General features: G+C 41.3%; 1 non-coding gene across 1 annotated transcript; it reads left to right on the top strand.

The window, feature by feature from the left end:
• The first annotated feature begins 10,497 nt into the window (after nt 1–10,497).
• Nucleotides 10,498–10,601, top strand: LOC148546637 (small nucleolar RNA R71). The gene has a single exon (XR_015901526.1). It is a non-coding gene; the product is annotated as a small nucleolar RNA R71 (small nucleolar RNA).
• Nucleotides 10,602–10,954: the final 353 nt, after the last annotated feature.

The raw sequence follows: 10,954 nt of genomic DNA, 5'->3' as shown, positions 1-10,954 counted from the left end.
TATGCTACTCATGCCTTTGCCGGCATGCCAATAAACATCTTGCATCTACTTGCCATAACATGCACTTGCTATATTTCTATTGATGAACTTATCACATGAAGTCGCGATCATGTGTTAACGATATCCTTCTTTACCATGTAGTGCTTATCACTTGTACCGTCCCTTCCTTGCTTTAACCCTTAGCTTTACATGTTACTTTCCTTTTCCCTTTTCAGGATGGCCACCAAGAAGGGTAAAGAGAAAGCTACTCCCAAACCACCGGCAAGGAAAGGAACAAAAAGAGCACTAGCTGCGGAACCATCTTCAACATCAGTAAAGCCCTCAACAAAGCGAGTCAAGTGGATCATCAAGGTTGATGAAAAAGAAAAAGCCTTTCCACTAAAGGACACTGCGCGGTTCACTAACCGCTACTGTGAGCAGATGTTCCCCATCCTAGCTGAGCGAAACTATAACAATGAGCACCTACTCATCCTCCCAACCCACATTGTTGAGTTTGTTGAGCCTCGCGTTGAGAGCAGACAATGGGATTCTTACGGAGACGGCCACAGCAGGTTAATCTTTCATGGGTAGTTGAATTCTACTCCAATTTCCACATGTCAACCCTGCAGTCTGTTTATGTTTGTCAGAAGCAAGTCCCCATAACTGAAGAGGCTATTCAACGAGCTTTAGATCTTTCCCCTGCTCCAGAAGGATTCGACGCATTCCAAGAAGCCTCCTTCAAACGCCAGACATACCAATTTGATTGGGACACCGTCCTCAGAGTTATCGTACAACCTGGCAGCAGATGGATCTATGGATACCATCGATCCCGACCTAAGGGCATATTGGCTTCAGCACTCACCTTGGAGGCTCGAGTATGGGCACAGATTATGTCCCACTACGTCTTTTCGAGCACTCACGAGTCCTCCTTCACTACAGATATGGCTGTTCTTCTCTGTTGTGTCCTTACAGACCAGCCTCTCAACCTACCAAGACACTTCCGGGACGCCATGGGACACGTACAGATTATGGGCAACCTACTCTTTCTCGCCTTGGTTTCAGATCTAGTCTCGGCAGCCGGAGTCTCCTACAGAGCTGGGGACACCAAGACCATACTTCCGCGAGATGATCAGATTGTGCCCAATGGGAAGTACATCAGACCTCCAGCAGCCACTATCAGCCAGACCACAGACCCGACCGAAGATATCCCTTCTCCTTCCACATCACAAGCACCTTCAACAAATCAGCTGCTCCTACAGATACTTCAAAGGTTGGACCGGCTTGACCGGCAGGCAAAGCGAATGGAGCGCTGTAACAAGCGCCAATTTACATACCTCAAGGAGCTGATTGTTGGCAATCACCCACCTGAAGAAGACCCAGACACCCCGGACTCCACTTCATCTACTAGCACAGGGAGCCTTGACAATCCCGACTGTGGAGATGCTGTTACCAACCCCCCTTTGTTCCTGACTGATGGCACCGAGGACGGTGCCAAGCTTTAAGTGTGGGGAGGTCGGTCAGTACCTGACTTCCGGAGGTAAATTCTTCTTCTTAGCACCAATATTTTAGTTTTTCTTTTGTTAGATAGAATAGATTGCATGATAATAATAGGTTGCATGTATGTTTGCTTGGTTAAAGTAATAAATTTCTTTTCAAGACTTTATCTTATAATGTTTCACTAATTTAAACTAAAACTTTTTTGTTAAACTTGTTTGAAGACTGTAAATTGGGACATGAATTATAGCTAAGAACACACAACCGAGAGAGATTTTTGAGTCTAATTGTATGGTTACATTATTTAACCATAATATTTTATTCTTGTGTGTTTTCCTTTCTATGATTGTAATTTTTATTTTGTTCCACTCTATATGTCCAATGTTTAATGTGTTATATTGATGCCAAGGCATCTTAGGCTAGTTTCACTAGCCTTTTTCTTTTATTTTTAGTTGTTTTATGCATTTTCTTGAGCCTTAAGTAATCATTTTGGGCCAAATAGTCATGCTTGTCTTAAATCATTCAACATGAGGATTTTGATGCAAATTCCATGAGTTTTTAGTTATATTCCTTGAATGCTATGAATGGAAGATTTCTCATGAAATTTTGCAAGACTTTGATGCAATTGTTTGGATGATTTCAGGGAAGAAGAGGCTAAGCAAGGAAGCAACAAAATCAATAAAGGAAGCTTGAATATCACATGTGGAGTTTAAGTTCCAGTTTAAGCCTAAACTGGAGCTTAAACGCCAAAACCATGAAGGATGAGAAATGCTTGAATTGAAGTTTAACCTCCAGTTTGACCTCAAACTGGAGGTTAAACGCCAGAATGAAAAGTCTCACCAAAGAAGCATTCCACGTTTAACCTCCAGTTTGACCTCAAACTGGAGGTTAAACGCCAGAATGATAATGCCACTCAGGAAGGAGTTCCACGTTTAACCTCCAGTTTGACCTTAAACTGGAGGTTAAACGCCAGAATGGGAAAAGCACCAGGGAGCCATTTCCACGTTTAAGCTCCAGTTTGACCTCAAACTGGAGCTTAAACGTGTTCGACCAAGAACTCTCCTCCAGGGTTGCTCTCTCCATTTCCACGTTTAAGCTCCAGTTTGACCTCAAACTGGAGCTTAAACGTGTTCGACCTCCAGGGCTACCCTTTCCATATAACACGTTTAAGCTTCAGCCTCCAGTTTGACCTCAAACTGGAGGTTAAACGCCAGAATGAGTATGCCACCCAGGGAGGAGTTCCACGTTTAACCTCCAGTTTGACCTCAAACTGGAGGTTAAACGCCAGAACCAGGAAGAGTACCAGGGAGCCATTCCACGTTTAAGCTCCAGTTTGACTCAAACTGGAGCTTAAACGTGTTCGACAGCTTTTCTACTCCAGGGTTGCTCTCTCCATTTCCACGTTTAACCTCCAGTTTGACCTCAAACTGGAGGTTAAACGTGTTCGACACCTCCAGGGCTACCATTCTAAGCTTCCACGTTTAACCTCCAGTTTGACCTCAAACTGGAGGTTAAACGTGTTCGACCTCCAGTATGCCTCTACCCTTTTCCACGTTTAACCTCCAGTTTGACCTCAAACTGGAGGTTAAACGTATTCGACCTCCAGGGCTGCCCTTCCTATCTCCACGTTTAAGCTTCAGTTTAACCTTAAACTGAAGCTTAAGTGAATCATAGCTCTGAATTCAATTCCAAAGAAAGGGAAAACTAGCTAAAAGTGAAAGTCCCCCGTTTTCTTAACTTCTATCCTATTTATACACTTTCTATATTGAGCTTCAGTTGTGCTTCTTGGGCTTTGAGGCCTCTCCTTGCTTTCCTTTTGCCTTGGGTTTATGATCCATAATCTTGATGAGGTTGTTGATCCAAATCCTGTAACATTTATTGAGCCAACTTAGTGATAATCAAATAATGACACATGACTCAATAAATTGAGATTTCAAACTCATCAATCCTTCAGGCCCAATCCCATAAACCATGATATTCAATTGGGTTTCATACCAAAGTAAGTTTAAGTTAATCTTTATGCTCAAAGACTAACTTAAATCACAATATTTTTGGCCCAGAAACCTTTTCCAAGAGTGGCGTTTAAGTTGTAGTTTAAGCTTAAACTGCAGCTTAAACGCCAGACACTCCCAGTGAGGCCTTTTGTAGAAGCACGTTTAAGCTTCAGTTTAAGGTTAAACTGAAGCTTAAACGTGGAAATGGAAGAAGGTAGCCCTGGAGAGTCATGTAGTCGAACACGTTTAAGCTTCAGTTTAAGGTTAAACTGAAGCTTAAACGTGGAGATAGGAAGGGCAGCCCTGGAGGTCGAATACGTTTAACCTCCAGTTTGAGGTCAAACTGGAGGTTAAACGTGGAAAAGGGTGGAGGCATACTGGAGGTCGAACACGTTTAACCTCCAGTTTGAGGTCAAACTGGAGGTTAAACGTGGAAGCTTAGAATGGTAGCCCTGGAGGTGTCGAACACGTTTAACCTCCAGTTTGAGGTCAAACTGGAGGTTAAACGTGGAAATGGAGAGAGCAACCCTGGAGTAGAAAAGCTGTCGAACACGTTTAAGCTCCAGTTTGAGTCAAACTGGAGCTTAAACGTGGAATGGCTCCCTGGTACTCTTCCTGGTTCTGGCGTTTAACCTCCAGTTTGAGGTCAAACTGGAGGTTAAACGTGGAACTCCTCCCTGGGTGGCATACTCATTCTGGCGTTTAACCTCCAGTTTGAGGTCAAACTGGAGGTTAAACGTGGAATGCTCCTTAAGTGAGGCTTTTCATTCTGGCGTTTAACCTCCAGTTTGAGGTCAAACTGGAGGTTAAACTTCAATCCCAGCATTCTTTATCCTTCATGATTTTTGGCGTTTAAGCTCCAGTTTAGGCTTAAACTGGAACTTAAACTCCACATGTGATATTCAAGCTTCCTTTATTGATTTTGTTGCTTCCTTGCCTAGCCTCTTCTTCCCTGAAATCATCCAAACAATTGCATCAAAGTCTTGCAAAATTTCATGAGAAATCTTCCATTCATAGCATTTAAGTATTATAACTAAAACTCATGGAATATGCATCAAAATCATGTTGTTTGGATGGTTCATTGCTTTGTTCTTCATTTAACCATTTTTGGTTACTTTAAGCTCAAGAAAATGCATAAAACAACTAAAACTAACAGAAAAATGCTAGTGAAACTAGCCTATGATGCCTTGGCATCACAACACCAAACTTAATACTTGCTTGTCCCTAAGCAAGTCCTGAGTTATTTGAGAAGAAAGTATGAAACAGAAAGCAATTACATAGGCTATATTAGCAAGCAATTGAAGTTCATCAGAAGGGTTTTATGCAGAAAGTTGCAGCATCACTTTTTCATACTTATCAGGTAGGATTATCACTTTTCCATTGCATCCATCAAACATTGCTATGGCCTCTTGTTATTCCTATGTCTTTGGCACTTTTCTCTTCTTTGTTTTTCTTTTCTTTTTCTTAGAGCTTCTTTTGCTCCTTGTTTGCTTAGTGTCATGTGTTGCACAAGCCTTTGGCATTTTCTTTTTTTCTTATCAGTGCACTACACATATCCACTTTAGGCATTTTAGTTCACATTTCTTCTTGAGACATTGGTGCCCAGCACCTCTTTGTGTGACTAAATGTTTTGTATTTAGGTTGCTCTTGATAATGGACTTTTGGTTGATAATCCCGGGTTAGTTAACCCAAGTTACCAAGTGTTGAAACACTCCTCAGAACCTATTCATCCAAGCATATCCTTAATACATAAACACCACAGGCATTTGTCTCAGAAGTTCAAACCATTGGTACCTAGCTTATTTTCTCAAATTTTTTTTTTTTTTTTGCTTTTTGGTTGCTCGTTAGCTTTTTCTTCTTCTTTTTCTTTCTTTTTCATGGCCAAAGGCATTTATTCATCAAGATCCATAGACAATTTTCAATTTCTACACAAAGAATGATAATTCTACACTCTAATTCCAGTGATCTGACTAAACAATCAAGCATGCATACCACCACTTAATTCTACTTAATTTGTCACTAATTTAGCCAAGTTACTTTTGTTCAAACTTTTCTTTTATTTTTGGAAACAGAACAAGCATGGCACGCACTTGTTTAAGAAGGTGAAGTTATATCCAAACATCCAGGCATTCACTTTATTCAAAGCACTTAACAAACACACATACTAAAAAAAAAACGACTCATAAAAAAAAACTCCACATAACACTTAAATGACTTATGATGAAACACGTTCATAAAGACAATTCACCAATTATCATATGATTATTAAGGAACGAGACCACCTCTTATTTATTGCTTGGTTCTTCTTAGTTCTTGGGATCCTGCTTCTTCTTGCTTCCTGCCTCTTTTTGACCACTTGTGCCTCCCTTGTCTTTTCTTATGAGCTTTTTCCAGAATCCAGCTTTTTTCATCGTTTCTTCCACTCCTTTTTCAAGGATCATTGCCTTGTTTATTTCTCCTTCTTTCCTCCCTTTGAAATACTCATCATAAGCTGGGAATGCTGGGTCCATCTTGTGTAGATGTTCCCCTATGTAGTTAAGCTTGATTTGCGAACTGATGTTGTAATCAGCTTGGACTGAGTATCTTGCATTCTGTAAAGTGGTGGCTTCCTTGATTGCCAAGACATTGGCATCTTGATGTTGGCATATGTGGCTGAAGGATTCCTGTAAGTGTAAATTTTGTTCCCTTTGCAGATCGAAGAATCTTGATTCAAAGTTCCTTTGCATATCCATCATTTTTAGATGAAAGTCCTCTTGTCTCTCCTGAGACCTCATGTATTGTTGAGACATTCCTTCCATGATTTCCTGCATTCTGCTCATGTCCATGGGGTCTCTGGGAATTCGTTGTCTTCTTTCAGGAGTTGCTTGCTCTTCTTGCTCTTCTTCTCTATCTTCTCCTTCCTGTCTTTCTTGTTCTGCTTCTTGCTCGGCTTCCACTTGTTGCCCTTCTTCATTTCTTCTTCTTGTATGTCTTGGAGGAGTTGGGCCAAGAGTCATTCTGTGCGCAGTTATGGCCAGTCCAGGATATAGCCAATTAGGTCTTTCATCCTCAAGTGGTACTTGGGCATCGATGCATAGTCTAATGATAGTGCTAGGGAAGTGGAGCCAGGATTCAGGGTCACTTTTCTCACTAAACTCTTGTATCTGTTCAGCAATGAGTTTATGAACTTTGATCTCCCCTCCAACCATAATGCAATGTAGCAAGATGGCTCTTTTAGGGACTATTTCTGAAGAGTTTGCAGTGGGTAGGATGGATCTCCTAACTATTGCATACCACCCTTTAGCTTCAGGTGTTAGGTCTCCCCTTCTCAAGACTCTTGGGGCTCCTCTTGTTTTTCTCACCCATTCAGCTCTGATGGCACAAAGGTCTTCAGCAATAGTTGTATAGTCAGGTTCTCCTATCATCCTTTCTTCATAACTTGCTTGGCTGAAATGTATGTTTTTCAGGCCAAGAGTTTTCATGATTGCTTTGGGACTGAAGTCAACTTCCACCCCTCTCACATAGCTTTTGTATGTGGGGTTCTTGGTTTGATCCTCCCTTACTGCATTTGCATAAAACTCTTTCACCAAGTTGATGTTGATTCTAGTGATTGGCTTAGTTAGGAGCTCCCACTTCCTCTTTTTGATCTTTTCCCAAACACCTGGGAACTCATCCTTTTCAAGGTCAAAGGGAACCTCAGCTAGTACCGTTTTAGGTCTCATCCATTCGGCTTGAATCTCATGAAACACTGATCTGTATCTCCATGCATCGAATTCCCTGTTTTCCTCCATTGGCTGCTTGTCTTTTCTTCTTTTGTGGCTAGATGAAGCTGCCATTGGTTTTTTTTTTTTTTTTAGTTTTGGTAAGTGACAAGCTAAAGTTGACAAGGTGAAGCAAGAAGTGTTGTTGGAGGTGTGGTGAGGTTGTTTTCGGCAAGAGATAGTTATGCTATGATGAAGGAAAATGTGTATGAAGGAGAATTGGTGGTGTGGGACTCGTTCCCCAAGTGGTTCTTTATAGTGCCCATGAGTGAAAAATGGACGGCTAGGGTGGTTTGTGAAGGGTGGCTTGATGGTAAATATATGAATTGTGGATAAGGACCATTTGCTTTTCATTTTCTTGGAAGTATTCTGGGTGCATTAGGTTGTACATGTAGCTTTCTTTTCTTGCAGAACTTCCTTTTCCCATGTGTTAGTTTCAAAGATTTGTGAATTTTCTTTTTGACCAAGCACGTACCTCCCTTTGTCTTTTTCCTCCATTTTTGTCTTTTCTTTTGTACCTGCACAAACAAACAATTTTGCTATCATTTTTCGGTCCATGTGAACTATGAATAGTATTTGCACATGTAAATCAATGCTTGTCTTTATGAGCTTATAGCCGTGACTTCTACATGTATGCACACTTATTATTTGGACACCAAACTTAGTGTTTGGTCAAGTCTCCTGATGACCTGAAATCCATATTGGTTGTCCTTAATGAGTGTGCATAATTCTAATGAATCATAGTCACCTTGGCTCTTTGATTCTAAACAAAGTTACTACCCTAAGTAATTGAAACCAAAGTATTAAAACATGTGAATGGTATACTTGTCATGAATTTTGAAATCCAGAGGAACTTCTTGCTTTTCATAAACTGTGTTCAAAAAGAACACCAAACTTAATGTTTGGTTGTGCACCTTGAATGAAAGATGGAATTCAATTTGATTAAGATTTGGGAGTGCCATCAGGCACACCAAACTTAGAGACCAATTGTAATTTACATGCAAGGTTTAGTGCACTTAATCAATAGTTGTCCTGAGGATTCAAGTTCATGCATAAGAAACCATGCTTTATTAGATGTAAAGTAAAGCACTAAAGATTAAGGATACTAAAAACATGGGTTGCCTCCCATGAAGCGCTTCTTTAACGTCACTAGCTTGACGGTTGTCCCTTGTTAGGGTGGATTGTAGTGCTTGACGTCTTCTCCTCTCATTATGAAAACGTCCCCACTTGATTCATTCATGACCTCTAAATGTTCCATAGAAAGAACTTTCCTGATTGTGAACACTTGAGGGAGCTGGGAAGGAATGGTTTTGAGGCCAGGTGGGATTGGCAGATAATGACTTGATATCACGTTATCTCCCGGAGAAAAACCTTCAGTGGGAATTTTCTTGTTTCTCCATCCTCTTGGCAATCTCCCTATCACTCTTCCCTTTCTCTTGAGGATTTCTTCATTGACCTTTATGTCAGGAGGATCCTTCTGATCTGTTTCCACTGATTCTTGTGGCTCTAACTCTTGCAACTCTTGTTTGCCTTCCAATGACTGTTTTAGAGTCTCAGCTGCTGGATTACTTTCCTCCAAACACGGATGGCTACTATCATCTTTAGGCTTTTCAGGTTCTGGTTCAGGCTCAGATGCAGGTTTGAAGACTTTGAAAATGAGCTGTTCATCATGTATTCTCAGAATTAGCTCTCCTTGTTCTACATCTATGAGCGCTCTAGTAGTGGCTAGAAATGGTCTGCCCAGAATTATAGGGTGCAAATAGCTTTCCTCCATGTCCACAATGACAAAGTCTGTGGGGAAGTAATAATCCCCCACTTTCACCAGCACATTTTCAACTACCCCTTCAGCTTGCTTCTGAGTTTTGTCAGCCAGTTGTATGATTACATCAGTGGATCTCACCTCATTCAGTTGTAGCCTCTTCATAAGAGTTAGAGGCATCACATTTATGCTAGCTCCTAGATCACAGAATCCTCTGTCAATTTTTGTTTCCCCTATGATGCAAGGGATATGAAAACTTCCTGGGTCCGTTTTCTTAGAGAGGGTGTCCTTCTTGATGAGAGCACTGCATTCTTTGTTCATTGTTACTGTTTGTCCTCCCTTCAAAACTCTTTTCTTGCTTAACAATTCCTTTAAATACTTGATGTGTGTGGGCATTTGATGAAGAATCTCAAGAAAGGGAATATTGACATGAAGAGAGTTAAATGTCTCTAGAAACCTTGAATAGGTTTTCCTTTTTTCACCTCCTCCTAACCTTTCAGGAAATGGTGCTTTTGGTTGGTATATTTCCATCATGCCTTTTTGCAGTTCCTTGGCTTGCTCAGTTCCACCTTCCTGCTTAACTTCTTCCACACCTTCTTTCAAGATTTCTGGTTCGTGCTCTGAGGGCCTGATTCCTTCTTCTTCTGAGACTTCCTTCAATATGGTGATGGCCTTGCATTCTTCCCATCTTACTCTCTTTTGTTCCCCTTTAGGATTCTTTTCTGTGTCACTAGGGAACACTGCAGTTGATTTGGGGGCCTGTCGAGATAGCTCTCCTACTTGAGATTCCATCCATTTGAGTTTTTCACCATGGTTTCTTAAGGTAGTTCTCACATCATCCCTGAAGCTTTTCAATTCAATTATGTCTTGACTCATGGTTGCCATCATTCCTTCAATCCGGTTTAATTGATCTTGAAATTGTTGGTTCGGATTAGGTTGGGTAGGTTGATTATTTTGGCCATGATATGGTGGTTGAGGGTAAGTGTTTTGTGTGGCTTGGTATGATCTTTGGTTGGAGTTGTGGTATGTGGAATTGTTATGTTGGTTGTGGTTGTAAGGTTTGTGGTTTTGTGGTTGGGTTTGTTGGTTTCCCCACCCAAAGTTTGGGTGGTTTCTCCAGCCTGGGTTGTAAGTGTTGGAGTGTGGATCATATGATTGCCTTTGTTGGTTTCCCACATAGTTGGCCTCATCCCAATCACCTCCTTCAATGCCTACTTCCTCTTGATCTTGTGTGTGTATTGCAGCCACTTGCTTTGTTTCTAATTGCCTGGTAAGCTCTGCTAGTTGCTTGGCAAACACCTTGTTTTGGGCTAGAATTGTATCAACCTGGTTCAGCTCCATGACTCCCTTAGTGTTGTGCCTTTCTGATGCATAGTAGTACTCATTCTCAGCCACTGTCTCGATCACTTCAATGGCTTCTTCCACAGTCTTTTTCCTGTTCAATGAACCTCCTGATGAATGGTCTACAGCCTTCCTTGATTCATAAGAGAGCCCATCATAGAAGATGTGCAGTTGCACCCAATCATGGAACATGTTTGGTGGGCATCTCCTTGTCAAGTCCTTGAATCTCTCCCATGCCTCGTAGAGAGTTTCACCATCTTGCTGTCTAAAAGTTTGAACCTCAGATCGAAGCCTATTGACCTTTTGTGGAGGGTAGAAACGTGCCAGAAACTTGCTTTCCACCTCATCCCATGTTGTTAGACTCCCCCTTGGGAATGATTCCAGCCACTTAGCTGCTTTGTCCCTAAGTGAAAATGGGAACAAAAGCAGTTTATAGGCATCTTCCTGGACTCCATTGGACTTCACAGTGTCACAAATTCTCAGGAATTTTGTGAGATGTTGGTTTGGGTCTTCATTAGCACTTCCTCCAAAGGAACAATGATTTTCCACAAGTGATATTAGCTGTGGCTTGAGCTCAAAATTGTTGGCCTGAATGGGTGGTTTCTGGATGCTACTACCACAATTCCCAGAGGTTGGGTTTATGTATG

The sequence above is a fragment of the Arachis ipaensis genome, chromosome B9 (assembly GCF_059453495.1).
Source record: "Arachis ipaensis isolate K30076 ecotype BB chromosome B9, ASM5945349v1, whole genome shotgun sequence".
Taxonomy (NCBI): Eukaryota; Viridiplantae; Streptophyta; class Magnoliopsida; order Fabales; family Fabaceae; genus Arachis; species Arachis ipaensis.
Note: the sequence above shows the minus strand (reverse complement) of the source record. Positions and strands in the feature narration are given on the sequence as shown.